Source organism: Schistocerca americana, chromosome X, assembly GCF_021461395.2.
Source record: "Schistocerca americana isolate TAMUIC-IGC-003095 chromosome X, iqSchAmer2.1, whole genome shotgun sequence".
NCBI classification, from domain to species: Eukaryota; Metazoa; Arthropoda; class Insecta; order Orthoptera; family Acrididae; genus Schistocerca; species Schistocerca americana.
The window spans coordinates 564,717,961-564,730,875 of record NC_060130.1 but is presented as its reverse complement, the minus strand read 5'-3'; positions in this window follow the sequence as shown (position 1 = coordinate 564,730,875).

The window sequence follows — 12,915 nt, the reverse complement described above, 5'->3', positions numbered from 1 at the left end:
AAATCTCATCGGGTGGGTTCAGACACTTAGTCGGAAAGAGTGTTGTTCCTCCGCGCACATTGGCTTCTTCCATTTCGGATGTGTGAGGGGTGCTCCGTATATCTATCTGTGGAGTGTGAGAGACTGTAATGGATGCGTGTATAGTCTAGTGTTATCCCAGTGTCGATGATGAGAGAAGGTAGAGGGTGGAACCTGGTGCCAGCACGTAGCCTATTCCTTTTGAATAGCACCAAGGGGCTGCAAAGCTTAACGTTCCCCACCCGCTGGGTGGATAACCATCAGCAGTGTCTCATGCCCTCACATCATGATACACGGCAGACAGGTTTCCAATTTAATCCAGGACATTGTCGCAAAGACTGGTGGTCAGGAACTTAATGACACCATCTCGTCTCCCCTTACCGGCCAAAAACTGTCAATGATAATTTCATTCAGCTAGATCATTCCATCGAGCGTTTAGTGTCCTGTGTTCGGCAGGAAAGAACTAACAAACAAGTTTGAACACGCTTTATTATAACTAAAGCGTCTTCATGGCGTGCAGTAATTACCAAAGACAGGAATAACAAGAAGCACAACAATTCTTGTCATGGCACAGCCAGATAAGAATAGAAGACAGTGAAAGGAAGTGATAACCAAAATACTACGCTACACAATTACAAAGTGGCGTTACGCCCAACAAGACAAATTTCTACTGAATGCTACGACGAGTGTCTACTAGGCTAGAGTCGGCGTAGGTATTGGCCAGAGCTGTCCTAACTGTAGGTACTTACTACCAGTCTGACTCTGCTGGCGTGCTTATGATATCGATTCGGCGGAGTGCTACACGTAGTCACATTAATTCCAGATGGTGGATCTCAGTTACATGCATTTTCACGAAGTAGTGCCGTGTTTATGCGGAAAATCTGTTGATGTCTACATCCACTGGCGACGTTTTGTTTTGATCTGAGCTCTTGCAGGGAGGTCGGCAGCACACCTTGCTTGTATGTTGGGTGGGCCCTCTAACTGATAAGGCGCCGCTATGACAGCTACTGTATAAGAGGTCCTTCTCATTGTACTGTTGCGTTCCACCAGTGACAGTATGCGGAAGTAGTCCATCAGGGCCGGCAGGAGTGGCCGTGCGGTTCTAGGCGCTACAGTCTGTAGCCGAGCGACTGCTACAGTCGCAGGTTGGAATCCTGCCTCGGGCATGGATGTGTGTGATGTCATTAGGTTAGTTAGGTTTAATTAGTTCTAAGTTCTAGGCAACTGATGACCTCAGAAGTTAAGTCGCATAGTGCTCAGAGCCATTTGAACCATTTAGTCCATGAGGAATCAATATCCCCCTCCTTACATCACCCCAAACTTCTATCATTAACCAATGGACAAACTGAGTAAGTCTCAATAAAACCTTTTGAACTAGGTGTATGGAATAAATTTTAGTATCACAACTATTTAATACATAAAATACTATGATATATGAATCCACACAGAGAATATACTGACAAACACATTAGCCATACCTTAACTTTGGACGCATCATTCCCACACAATGCCCTAACATATGCTATATTTGATCCTAGCTTTAAAATTCAAAAGTGGCCATTTACCACAGGCGTATCTTAATTTAAAAAAAATTCACTTCACACATTTTTTTCTTATTCCTTTATTAGTTACCCTTTTGTCGCCCCCCCCCCTATAATAGCTCCTTCTTCATTTCATTAGTCATTTAGTAACCCCTCCCCCATCCATCCTTCTACACCTCCCCCCCCCCTTACACTTACACTCCATATCCCTACAGTCTTCAATGAATGTTTCATAGTATTCTTGACCTTGTGTTTCTTCTCAGTTGTTTATTGCCTCTCTAAGAAGTAACTATGATTAATAATGTTACATTTTTCTTTGTTGTTACGAAATAGGAATTAACCTACTTGGGGCTTTCATATGTGGTAGCTGATTAAGTTATTAACATTACTATGTCATCTTTGCATCATATAAGTAAGATGTCACTACTATAACATTTGAATAAGGTTTATAGCACTAAGATTGCAACCATATGTATCAATATCACTGTGCACTCACGTTTGTAATTGTATCTTGTAAACCATTAACAAATACTAGGATATCCCTAGTCCTTATATTATGTAAAATCTAAATGTATTGTTTAATATGAAATCATTTGGTTCTTTTATTTGCTTAAATGCTTTTATGTAAAATACATGTTTCACATACCTGTCTCATTTGCACTTATTCTTAAGTAATGTTGTACCACATATAACGGGATTTACATGCCTGATGATATATACACCATAAATATCGCTTCAAACCTCACAGATTAATTAATGAGTGAGTAGAAATAAGTAATTGCACTGTATTGTATTAATTCTGAATTGAGACAAAATTACACAACTTAGGGCTGTATATTTACCTACTAAAATGTACTTTAAACAACGTCGATGATCAGCTGGACTGTTATATTTGAGGATGCAGCCAATATTATCGAGAGGTTTGTTACTGTTTATGTTAATGAGCAGTCAACTTCATTGTATACTAAGATAAACAAGTACTGCAAATATGTATCAATTACCAAAGAAAATAAATTTCTCCTAACCTTTTCTATCCCACCGGACACCGAGTTCAAAGATTAAAATAAAAAGTCACCTGATTATAACAGGAATTTCTTTGACCAAGACAATTCGATACTTAGCCAACTGTCATTCAATCAAGATGGTACACTCAGTGATGAAACATATCAGTAGGCTCTGCCAAAACATCGATTCTTAGACAATGTGTCTAATAGCGTATTTTAATACGACAGTATGCCATCTTAGGCAATGTGTAACACTTGTAAGTAAGCATTATAAATATGGATTCTTATATGGTTATATCACTTGCTACGTATTTCACTGTTATTTTCTAATCTGCTTTAAGAAATAACTTGATAATGGCACTTTGAAGCCGAAATCATGATTGTGTAAGTGTATGTAACACTGTAGATAAACAACAGTCTCATGGTGGTACTGACTTTAATGAAATGTGACAATAAGGTTGGTCCATTCCATTACTAGTAAGACGAATCTAGTCTTTGACCATTTAGTAATAAGATCCTCTATTTATCTCCGAAATACTGCTATTAAACTTAAGAATCCCTTCAAAAATGTTTCACATGAATAACCTTTTAACTATCCTAATATATCCTAATGTATGTTCTGATGGACGATTAACTGGTAAGAAGTCAGAGAGCAAACACATTTGTTGATGCCAGTATGAAGTGACGAATCAAACTCTGATAACGGATAAATAGGTCCCCAGTCAGAAACACGGAGATGTAGGACAGACAAAGGAGTGGTCTATTGTACAGGTTTGCTTAGTGGTCAATGGGCTGTGACGGATAACGGGATATCACAGGTGATAGTTGACGTACGTTAGTAGGGTGTAACTCTACTTGTAATTCGTGGCGGTTCTGGACGGCCCGTGAATGGTGAGTTACACAGGGTAGCCGAGTGGACTCAGAATGGCGGTTACAGGAATCAAAGGCGACGGAGTAAGGAGGGTACGAAATTATCAGACAAAAAGTCCGTGTAAAATAGGCAATAGGCTAAGTTGAAAATGCGACAGCTCATATACGTGGCTGGTGTATAATTTCATATCGCGAAGACACCAAACATGGCATAGCATCAATCGGCTGTGGCTAAAACACTGGAAAAAGAGGTGGTTACAATGTATCAATCTCGTTTCTAAGTAACATGGAAATATAAAAGGTGTATGAGTACGTTTGACGGCAAAGGGTTGCAGAAGGACCTGTTGTGGCTGCGTTAAAATTTTTATGAAGTCTTATAGCAATTTTTGCAGCAAATGAGTTTCTTGCGGTGTCACAGTTCACAACAACGGCGTCCAGTGTTGTAATAGTTGCAGGAATTCAGATTTCGAGTGCCCCTAACGGCGTAAGCAAAATCACAAGAAGAGCACAGAAGTTCTCGATCACAATAAGTCACTGGAATTGTATGGGGTAGATAATGGCCTTTCAGCCATGACAGGTAACGCGACTGAAAATTCTCCAATACGGGAACGAGTTCGTTCCAGAAAAATCAGAGACCTGTAGTGACAGTGGACTGAAGAGGGGCTGAGCGATGGCATTACCATTATAGTAAAACAATATTTTAGGTTGGGCATGAATAAATCAAGCAGTTCAAATGAAATAGGTATAAAAATCATCGAGGCAACAGTGAAATTTAACTAAACAGGTATTTTGAATGGCTATCCTTGAAACATATAAATTAATATGACAGTATAAAGTTAATAAAAAAACACTAATAAGCACAGTATAAATCATTAATCAAAATAAATACAAGCGCGCAGAGGCTGTGCATTAGTGCATCAGAGTGACTAAAACCTTCTTCCTGAATATTACATTAGAGGACACACATTTTTGCGTCAGGATGGCAATTACACTGCCGGAAACAAAATTAGTATACCTGAAAAGACGAAGTCGATTTTGATGAGATGGTGGCGTATGCTGCATGGGAGACAGATGTATTTGATAATGGTTTCAACGTCGCCTCACAACAGATAACCTAGTGTGATAGCCACCAGAGCACCATCTCTGTCTACCCTTTAATTGGGAATGTTCATAGCGAGAAGGCTCAGTATGGGGCAAACGTGTGAAGCAAGCGGCCAACCATGCCACAGAAATGAACTTGTGCTTCCTACAGCCAAATGAGCAAGTCTGAAAGGTCTCAAATTGTGGCCCTCCGGCTGGCGGAATGATCCTTTCGGAGAACTGCCGCGTAAGTTGGAGGTGCTGCCTCAAGTGTTCAACGGTTCTGGTATCAGTTGTCACGTGAACATTCTCACACCTGTAGAGGAGGTTCTGGACGTCCGCGCAGCACAGACATCCACCAGGATCCTTGTATTGTAAGGGCAGCAGAAGCAACCGTACACTACCACAGCTTGTGAGCCCAGATGTGAAAACACCAGCTGTTGCGAACCGGTTGTTAGCAGTGGGACTACGAGCAGGCACACATCTATCCCGCCTTCTACTCACGCCACAGTATCGACGTGCCCGGCTCGGCTGGTGCTATCAAAGGATCATTTGGAAGCTGGAATGGCGCACCTTGGTCTTCAACGATGAAAGCAGATTCTTCCTGCAGGTAAGAAACCTGGTGAGCGCTGTTCCTACAGTGCATTCGTCCAAGACACACTGGCCCAACCCAGGCCTTGTGGTCTGGGGTCCGATAAGCTACAAATATCGTTCACTTTTGGTGTTTCTGGAGGGGACCCTAACCAGCGTTCGGTATGTGCAGATTGTTGTTATACATGTTCTTTTGCCTTTCTTTCAGCAGAAAGGTGATGTGTGGTTCTAACAGGATGATGCTCCCCCACACATTGTCCGTGAAGCTCAATGTGCCCTGTAAGACGTGGTGCAACTATCCCGGTCAGCACGATGTCCGGACTTGTCTCCAATACCTAAGTGTAGGATATAATGGGACGAGAATTGACTCGCGCAGCTCGTCAGCCAAGAGTCCTTACAGAACTACAGGTCGAGCAAGACTGGCAAACGCATCCCTCGACTGTATTCCCCATCTGTGCGATCGAATGGATGCCATAGTCAGCGCCTGCATTGCCAGCTGTGGAGGGTACACCACGTACTAATATACTTTATTGGTATGGTGTCTGTTCTTTCGGACACGTCCGAAAGAACAGACACCACTGTTGACCTGCAGCTATCCATTTGCACTGTTGCGGCAGTAAATTTTGAGTGAACTGGAAACCCTTAAATGGGTATACTAATTTTTTTCCGGTAATGTAGTTCGGGAGCGCATCTGTTTATTTGGACTTGAAAGCGAATACGTAGCATTCACTAAGGAAATGGTTGATGAACTGACAAAAGCATATGGCTTATAGCTAGGCACTCGTGTGGAGAGGGTTGGGCAGGGGTACAGTGTAGACCCTGTCTCTTCGGACAGTGCCGAAGCCACGGTGTTTGTTTAGATATCTGTCAGCTGTAAAACTCACGTCCCTGGTGTGATGGCGTGACTTGATCACTTTCACTGGTAGTGGATCTCGGGGAGGGATGGGATATTTAATGTTTAACAATCAATAGAGGACCAAAAGAAAACACTTTTTAAAGGTATCGCCACGTAGTATAACCCAATGTCTCTTACTTGAAAATTACTTAAAACTGTATGTTACATATTTATTTTTACATTTTTTAAAGAAATACTTTCATGTTTCACGCTCTACCCCACCCACGGGGAGGAGTGGGATAACGCACCTTTTTTGTGAAATTATTGCGTAAACGTATAAACTATTAGGAAGGTCATCTTAATACCATTACATAAAGTTGGTTAATGAACAATTTATAGCCGGCCGCTGTGTCCGAGCGGTTCTAGGCGCTTCGGTTTGGAGCCATGCGACCCCTTCGATCGCAGATTCGAATCTTACCTCGTGCATGTATGTATGTGATGTGCTTATGATAATTAGGTTTAAGTAGTTCTAAGTTCTAGAGGACTGACGACCTCAGATGTTAAGTCCCACAGTGCTCATTGTCATTTGAACCATTTTGAACAATTTAAACCAAGGAGTATCAAAACTTCAATAACTTCGTGAAGAATAACTTAAATATTTTAATGCCATATTCAGAATTTAGCAATTATCTTTAATGCTTAAAAGAAAAGTACTGCTGTTTTATTGAATACCATCGCTCCTGCGCCATATGCATTCTATGGTTTGCCAATAGGTGACATAGAATTCCTACCAGTAAATCCTATAATCCAACCGTGCACTGCTCGAAAAGTTTCTTTGTCAAATCTGTGTGGTAATCCTTTTCTTTCCGCTAGCTAGTTGATAGGCTAATGATATGACAATGACATTTTTCATTGTTGGACTAGAAAAACTGATGCCCACTGACGTTAGATATGCTAGCAGCTCGTCTTTTTATTCCGCTGTGAACACGTTTTTAAGCGTCCCATTCGATTTGTCAACTCTGTAGTTAAGATTATTCCCCAGCTTTGCGGTCGTGTCTTCCATCGTTGGTATGGATACGTTAAACACCTTGGATGCTTATTAAACTCCCATTTCAGAAGATAAAACGACTGAAAGTGCAATTTCCATTCGTTTAATATCCAATTACTGTGATAATACTCTTTCTAATGCAAGTTAGCGGCATTTGAAAAAGAAAGGGGAAAGGAATAAGTAAATAGAGAAAATGAATGACCTCTCTGCATGATAGCAATGGAAAACCTATCGATGATAGCTCCGCTAAAGCAGATTTACGAAACACATCCTTCCTAAATTCCTTCTCGAAAGAAGACGAAGTAAATATTACAGAATTCGAATCAAAATCAGCTGCCGCCATGAGTAATATAGAAGTAAATGTACTCGGAGTACTAAAACAACTTAAATCACTTAATACAACCAAGTCTTTCGATCAAGAATGTATACCAACTAGGTTCCTTTCAGAATTGGCTGATGCAATAGATCCACACTTAACGATCATATACAACCGCTCGCTCGACAAAGATCCGTACCCAAAGACTGGCAGGCTGCACAGGTTACACCAATATTCAGGAAGGGCAGTAGGAGTAATCCACTAAATTACAGGCCCATATTACTAACATCGATTTGCAACAGGATTTTGGAACATATATTATGTTCCAGCGTAATGAATTATCTCGAAGACAAGGGTCTATTTACACACAGTCAACACAGATTTGGAAAACATCATCCTCGCGAAACACAACTAGCTCTTTACCCACACAAAGTGTTGAGTGCAACTGACAAGAGATTTGAAATTGATTCTGTGTTCCTAAAAATCCAGAAAGCGTTTGACACTGTACCCCACAAGCGGTTTGTAGACAAGTTGCGTGATTGTGGAATATCGTCTCAGGTATGTGATGTGATTCGTGATTCCTTGTCAGAGAGGTCATAGTTCGAGTAACTGACCGAAAGTCATCCAATAAAACAGAAGTGATTTCCAGTGTTCTCCAAGGTAGTTTTATAGGCCTTCTGCTTTTCCTTACCTGTATTATTGTTTTAGGATGCAGTCTGAGCAGCCGTCTTAGGATTTTCTGCAGGGAATGTTGTCCTTTATCGTCTACTTAAGTCATCAGAAGATTAAAACATACTGTAACATGACTTAGATAAAATATCAGTATGGTATAAAATTGGCAGGTGACAATAAATAATGAAAAGTGTGAGGTCATCCACATGAGTGGTAAAATGAATCCCGCTTCGGTTACACGATAAGTCTGTCAAATTTAAATTCTGTACAGTTAACAAAATACCTAGGAATTACAATCACGAACAACTTAAATTGGAAATAATACGTAGACAATGTTGTGGGGAAGGCGAATGAACGACTGTGATTTATTGGCAGAACACGATCTACGAAAGAGACTGCCTACACTAAGCTTGTCCGTCCTCAATAGTGTACTGCCAATCGGCGTGGGATTCTTACCAGACAATATTAAGGGAGTACACCGTGAAAGTTCGAATAAAATCAGCACGTTTTTCACCATAGAGAAATAGGGGACACAGTGTTACTAACATCATACAGGAACTGGGGTGGACGTAATTAAAATAAAGGCGTTTTCCATTGCCGCGAAATCTTCTCACGAAATTTCGATCACCGACTTTCTCTTCTGAATGAGAAAATATTTTGTTGACGCCACCTTACATAGGGAAAAACGATCATCATAATAAAATAAGCCTCACGGAAAGATATAGGTGTTCGTTTTTTCCGCGCGCTGATCGAGATTGGAATAATAAAGAATTATTGTGAAGGTGGTTCGATAAAGACTCTGGCACTTCAGTGTGACTTGAAGAACATGCATGTAAATGTAGAGGTAGTTTAAAATATAGTTGCATCAAAAAATGTTGAGACATGATGGGACATTATGTATTTGTGTCTTGTCCCGTTCCACCCCAGGAGCAGATTACACGTTATCTGGTTTAATGGGACGTAATACTTGAGGGAATTGATTGTATTATACGTATAACTAATTTACAGCGAGTTGCAGGCACTTTAAGGCTGTGTGCCATTTAAGGGAGTACAATTACCAATCAACAGCTTATTATGCTCTTAAATTCACAGGAAGCTATGAAAAGGAAATTGGAAAAATGAAGGACAAACGTTCACTTGCAACTTGCAATCCAAACCAAGCCAAAATAGGTGTCACTCCTTCCATTCAGAGACATAGTTACATGTCGCTATAATAGGTTGCAACATTCACTAGTCTAGAAAACCGCACAATCCTGTTTTGCTCTGTATCCCGTTCCGCCTCTAGTTCCTTCCTGGTTAGTAAGGTTTGCAAACAAACATGGTAGTATTTTATGATTTTGCCTAGCGTCAGTTCAAATAGCAGGCGTAATAGCGCGCTGTAAATTCGGTACTATCCCTACCCTAAGGTGTTTCGCACCATATGATATTTGTGTGTAGCAGAAAAAATAATATTTTCTACTTGTATCTTCCCAGGATTGAATTCGAGATGGTTGTACTTTTGCTGACCGAACTTTGTCTTACATAACGAGTGTGGAACTGCAATAAAATTGTAGTAAGATGCGGGGTTGGTATTTTGCAGGGGACTCGGAACAGTTCGAATTAAGATTTTGTATCATATGGGAAAATACGTTGAGAAATTGATTGAAAATATGTGTAACATATAAGTAACTGATAGGCAGACCTGGCGGGTATTAAGCGTCCTGGCAGAGTCTGTATGGAATTATGTAATACAGCAGCTCGTTAGATCTGTAGGGACAGAAAAGTGCCATCACATACAATTTGTGCTTTCTACGCAGGATGTCAGTACAGGCTGTACGCCATTCTAAAGCCTATACATCAGCCTGAAATGTGAAAAGCTGCATTGCAAATGAATGCTTGATGCGTGAAACAATGCTGAAAGGTTACGCAAATACAAGTAACGTCATGTGTAAAGTGAGGTGAGTGATAATTTTTAAGTAGCAACCTGTATACACTCCTGGAAATGGAAAAAAGAACACATTGACACCGGTGTGTCAGACCCACCATACTTGCTCCGGACACTGCAAGAGGGCTGTACAAGCAATGATCACACGCACGGCACAGCGAACACACCAGGAACCGCGGTGTTGGCCGTCGAATGGCGCTAGCTGCGCAGCATTTGTGCACCGCCGCCGTCAGTGTCAGCCAGTTTGCCGTGGCATACGGAGCTCCATCGCAGTCTTTAACACTGGTAGCATGCCGCGACAGCGTGGACGTGAACCGTATGTGCAGTTGACGGACTTTCAGCGAGGGCGTACAGTGGGCATGCGGGAGGCCGGGTGGACGTACCGCCGAATTGCTCAACACGTGGGGCGTGAGGTCTCCACAGTACATCGATGTTGTCGCCAGTAGTCGGCGGAAGGTGCACGTGCCCGTCGACCTGGGACCGGACCGCAGCGACGCACGGATGCACGCCAAGACCGTAGGATCCTACGCAGTGCCGTAGGGGACCGCACCGCCACTTCCCAGCAAATTAGGGACACTGTTGCTCCTGGGGTATCGGCGAGGACCATTCGCAACCGTCTCCATGAAGCTGGGCTACGGTTCCGCACACCGTTAGGCCGTCTTCCGCTCACGCCCCAGCATCGTGCAGCCCGCCTCCAGTGGTGTCGCGACAGGCGTGAGTGGGGGGACGAATGGAGACGTGTCGTCTTCAGCGATGAGATTCGCTTCTGCCTTGGTGCCAATGATGGTCGTATGCGTGTTTGGCGCCGTGCAGGTGAGCGCCACAATCAGGACTGCATACGACTGAGGCACACAGGGCCAACACCCGGCATCATGGTGTGGGGAGCGATCTCCTACACTGGCCGTACACCACTGGTGATCGTCGAGGGGACACTGAATAGTGCACGGTACATCCAAACCGTCATCGAACCCATCGTTCTACCATTCCTAGACCGGCAAGGGAACTTGCTGTTCCAACAGGACAATGCACGTCCGCATGTATCCCGTGCCAGCCAACGTGCTCTAGAAGGTGTAAGTCAACTACCCTGGCCAGCAAGATCTCCGGATCTGTCCCCCATTGAGCATGTTTGGGACTGGATGAAGCGTCGTCTCACGCGGTCTGCACGTCCAGCACGAACGCTGGTCCAACTGAGGCGCCAGGTGGAAATGGCATGGCAAGCCGTTCCACAGGACTACATCCAGCATCTCTACGATCGTCTCCATGGGAGAATAGCAGCCTGCATTGCTGCGAAAGGTGGATATACACTGTACTAGTGCCGACATTGTGCATGCTCTGTTGCCTGTGTCTATGTGCCTGTGGTTCTGTCAGTGTGATCATGTGATGTATCTGACCCCAGGAATGTGTCAATAAGGTTTCCCCTTCCTGGGACAATGAATTCACGGTGTTCTTATTTCAATATCCAGGAGTGTACATACTAATGTTAATTTTGATAAAAAAATTCAACATATACTCATAAAGTAAAATGGTATTGGCACTTAGCACTCCTGTTAGGTTCAGTCCAGAGATTTAACAAGGTGAGGTTACACTGACTTCCGGTTGCTTTGCTTTGATGTCTATAGCTTTCCCTGTTTTCAAGACCTTTCGTATACAAAAATCTAATCCTACCGGAAAGAATACGGCATTTCATTTGATGAAAAACAGTAGAAATAAGGTTCAAATGGCTCTGAGCACTATGGGACTTAACGTCTGAGGTCATCAGTCGCCTAGAACATAGAACTACGTGAACCTAACCAACCTAAGGACATCACACACATCCATTCCCGAGGCAGGATTCGAATGTGCGTCGGTAGCAGTCGCGCGGTTCCAGACTGTAGTGCCTAGAACCGCGCGGCCGTTTCGGCCTGCCAAAATAAATAATGCGTGACTTGTAAAACATTAGTGAACTTAGTAAGATTTTGTTTTGTTTCAGGCTATGACTACCTATTACAGAAGACGTCTTACAGACGAAGAAATTCGTGCTCAAGTAGAAAATTTTCCAAGTGGTACTGATACGCTATCTGAATGCAGTGACGGCAATGAAGAGCATATGATGCGTAGTACTCCGCGGAATAATAATGCCGGAACTCCTCTGGCATGTAGTAATACTTCACAAAATATAACATAACGTGCAATATGTGGTAACGAGGAAGAAGATAAGTTCAAATTCTATCTCTTCGGGTATATGATAGTTCGTCACTGAATCTGGGTGGGCGAAAGTGCAGTTCACTTTCTTTCTTATTATCATGAAAATGAAGTACGCAGTGTGTCCAGTACCCAGAAACATGGGACAAAGTTTGAAGTGAGGGTACTGACTATTGTACACGATTGTTGTGAACACATGGGTGTCGTAGATAAAACTGACGTGGTGAGATCTCTTTATGAAATGGACAGAAAGTGAAAATATTAGTGACATAGACTGTTTTATGAAATGGTGGAAATGACTGTTCTGAATTCCCAAATTTCACAGTATGATGTAAAAGGTACGCTTCCATTCATTAATTTCAAAGGTAAAACTGATCTTAATCCACTCACAATTGGAAAAGAAATGTCCAAAATTCAAGGACAGCCGCAAAAGTATAAAAATAGTTCAGTTACAACTTCAAGGAGGAGATATACAGTATTTTGGCATCAAACGACGTACGTTTGCTGAATAGAGGACCTTACTGTCTAACATTCGTCAGTTGTTAATCTATAAAGGTATCGAGCGAGGTGGTCCAGTAGTTACCGTACTGGACTTGCATTCGGGACGACGGTTAAAACCCGCGTCCGGCTATCCCAATTTCAGTTTTACGTGATTTTCCTAAATCGCTTCAGGTAAATGTCCGAATTCCTCAAAGCGAACACGCAAATTACTCCATCCAAGAAGATGTCAAAAATCCTTAGTATTTGAGTAATTAATTAACGTTTACGTCAACGTGTTTCGAGATAAAACGTAACCAATTTATAAGTAATAGCAAAAAGTTCGTTCTGTTAAGTA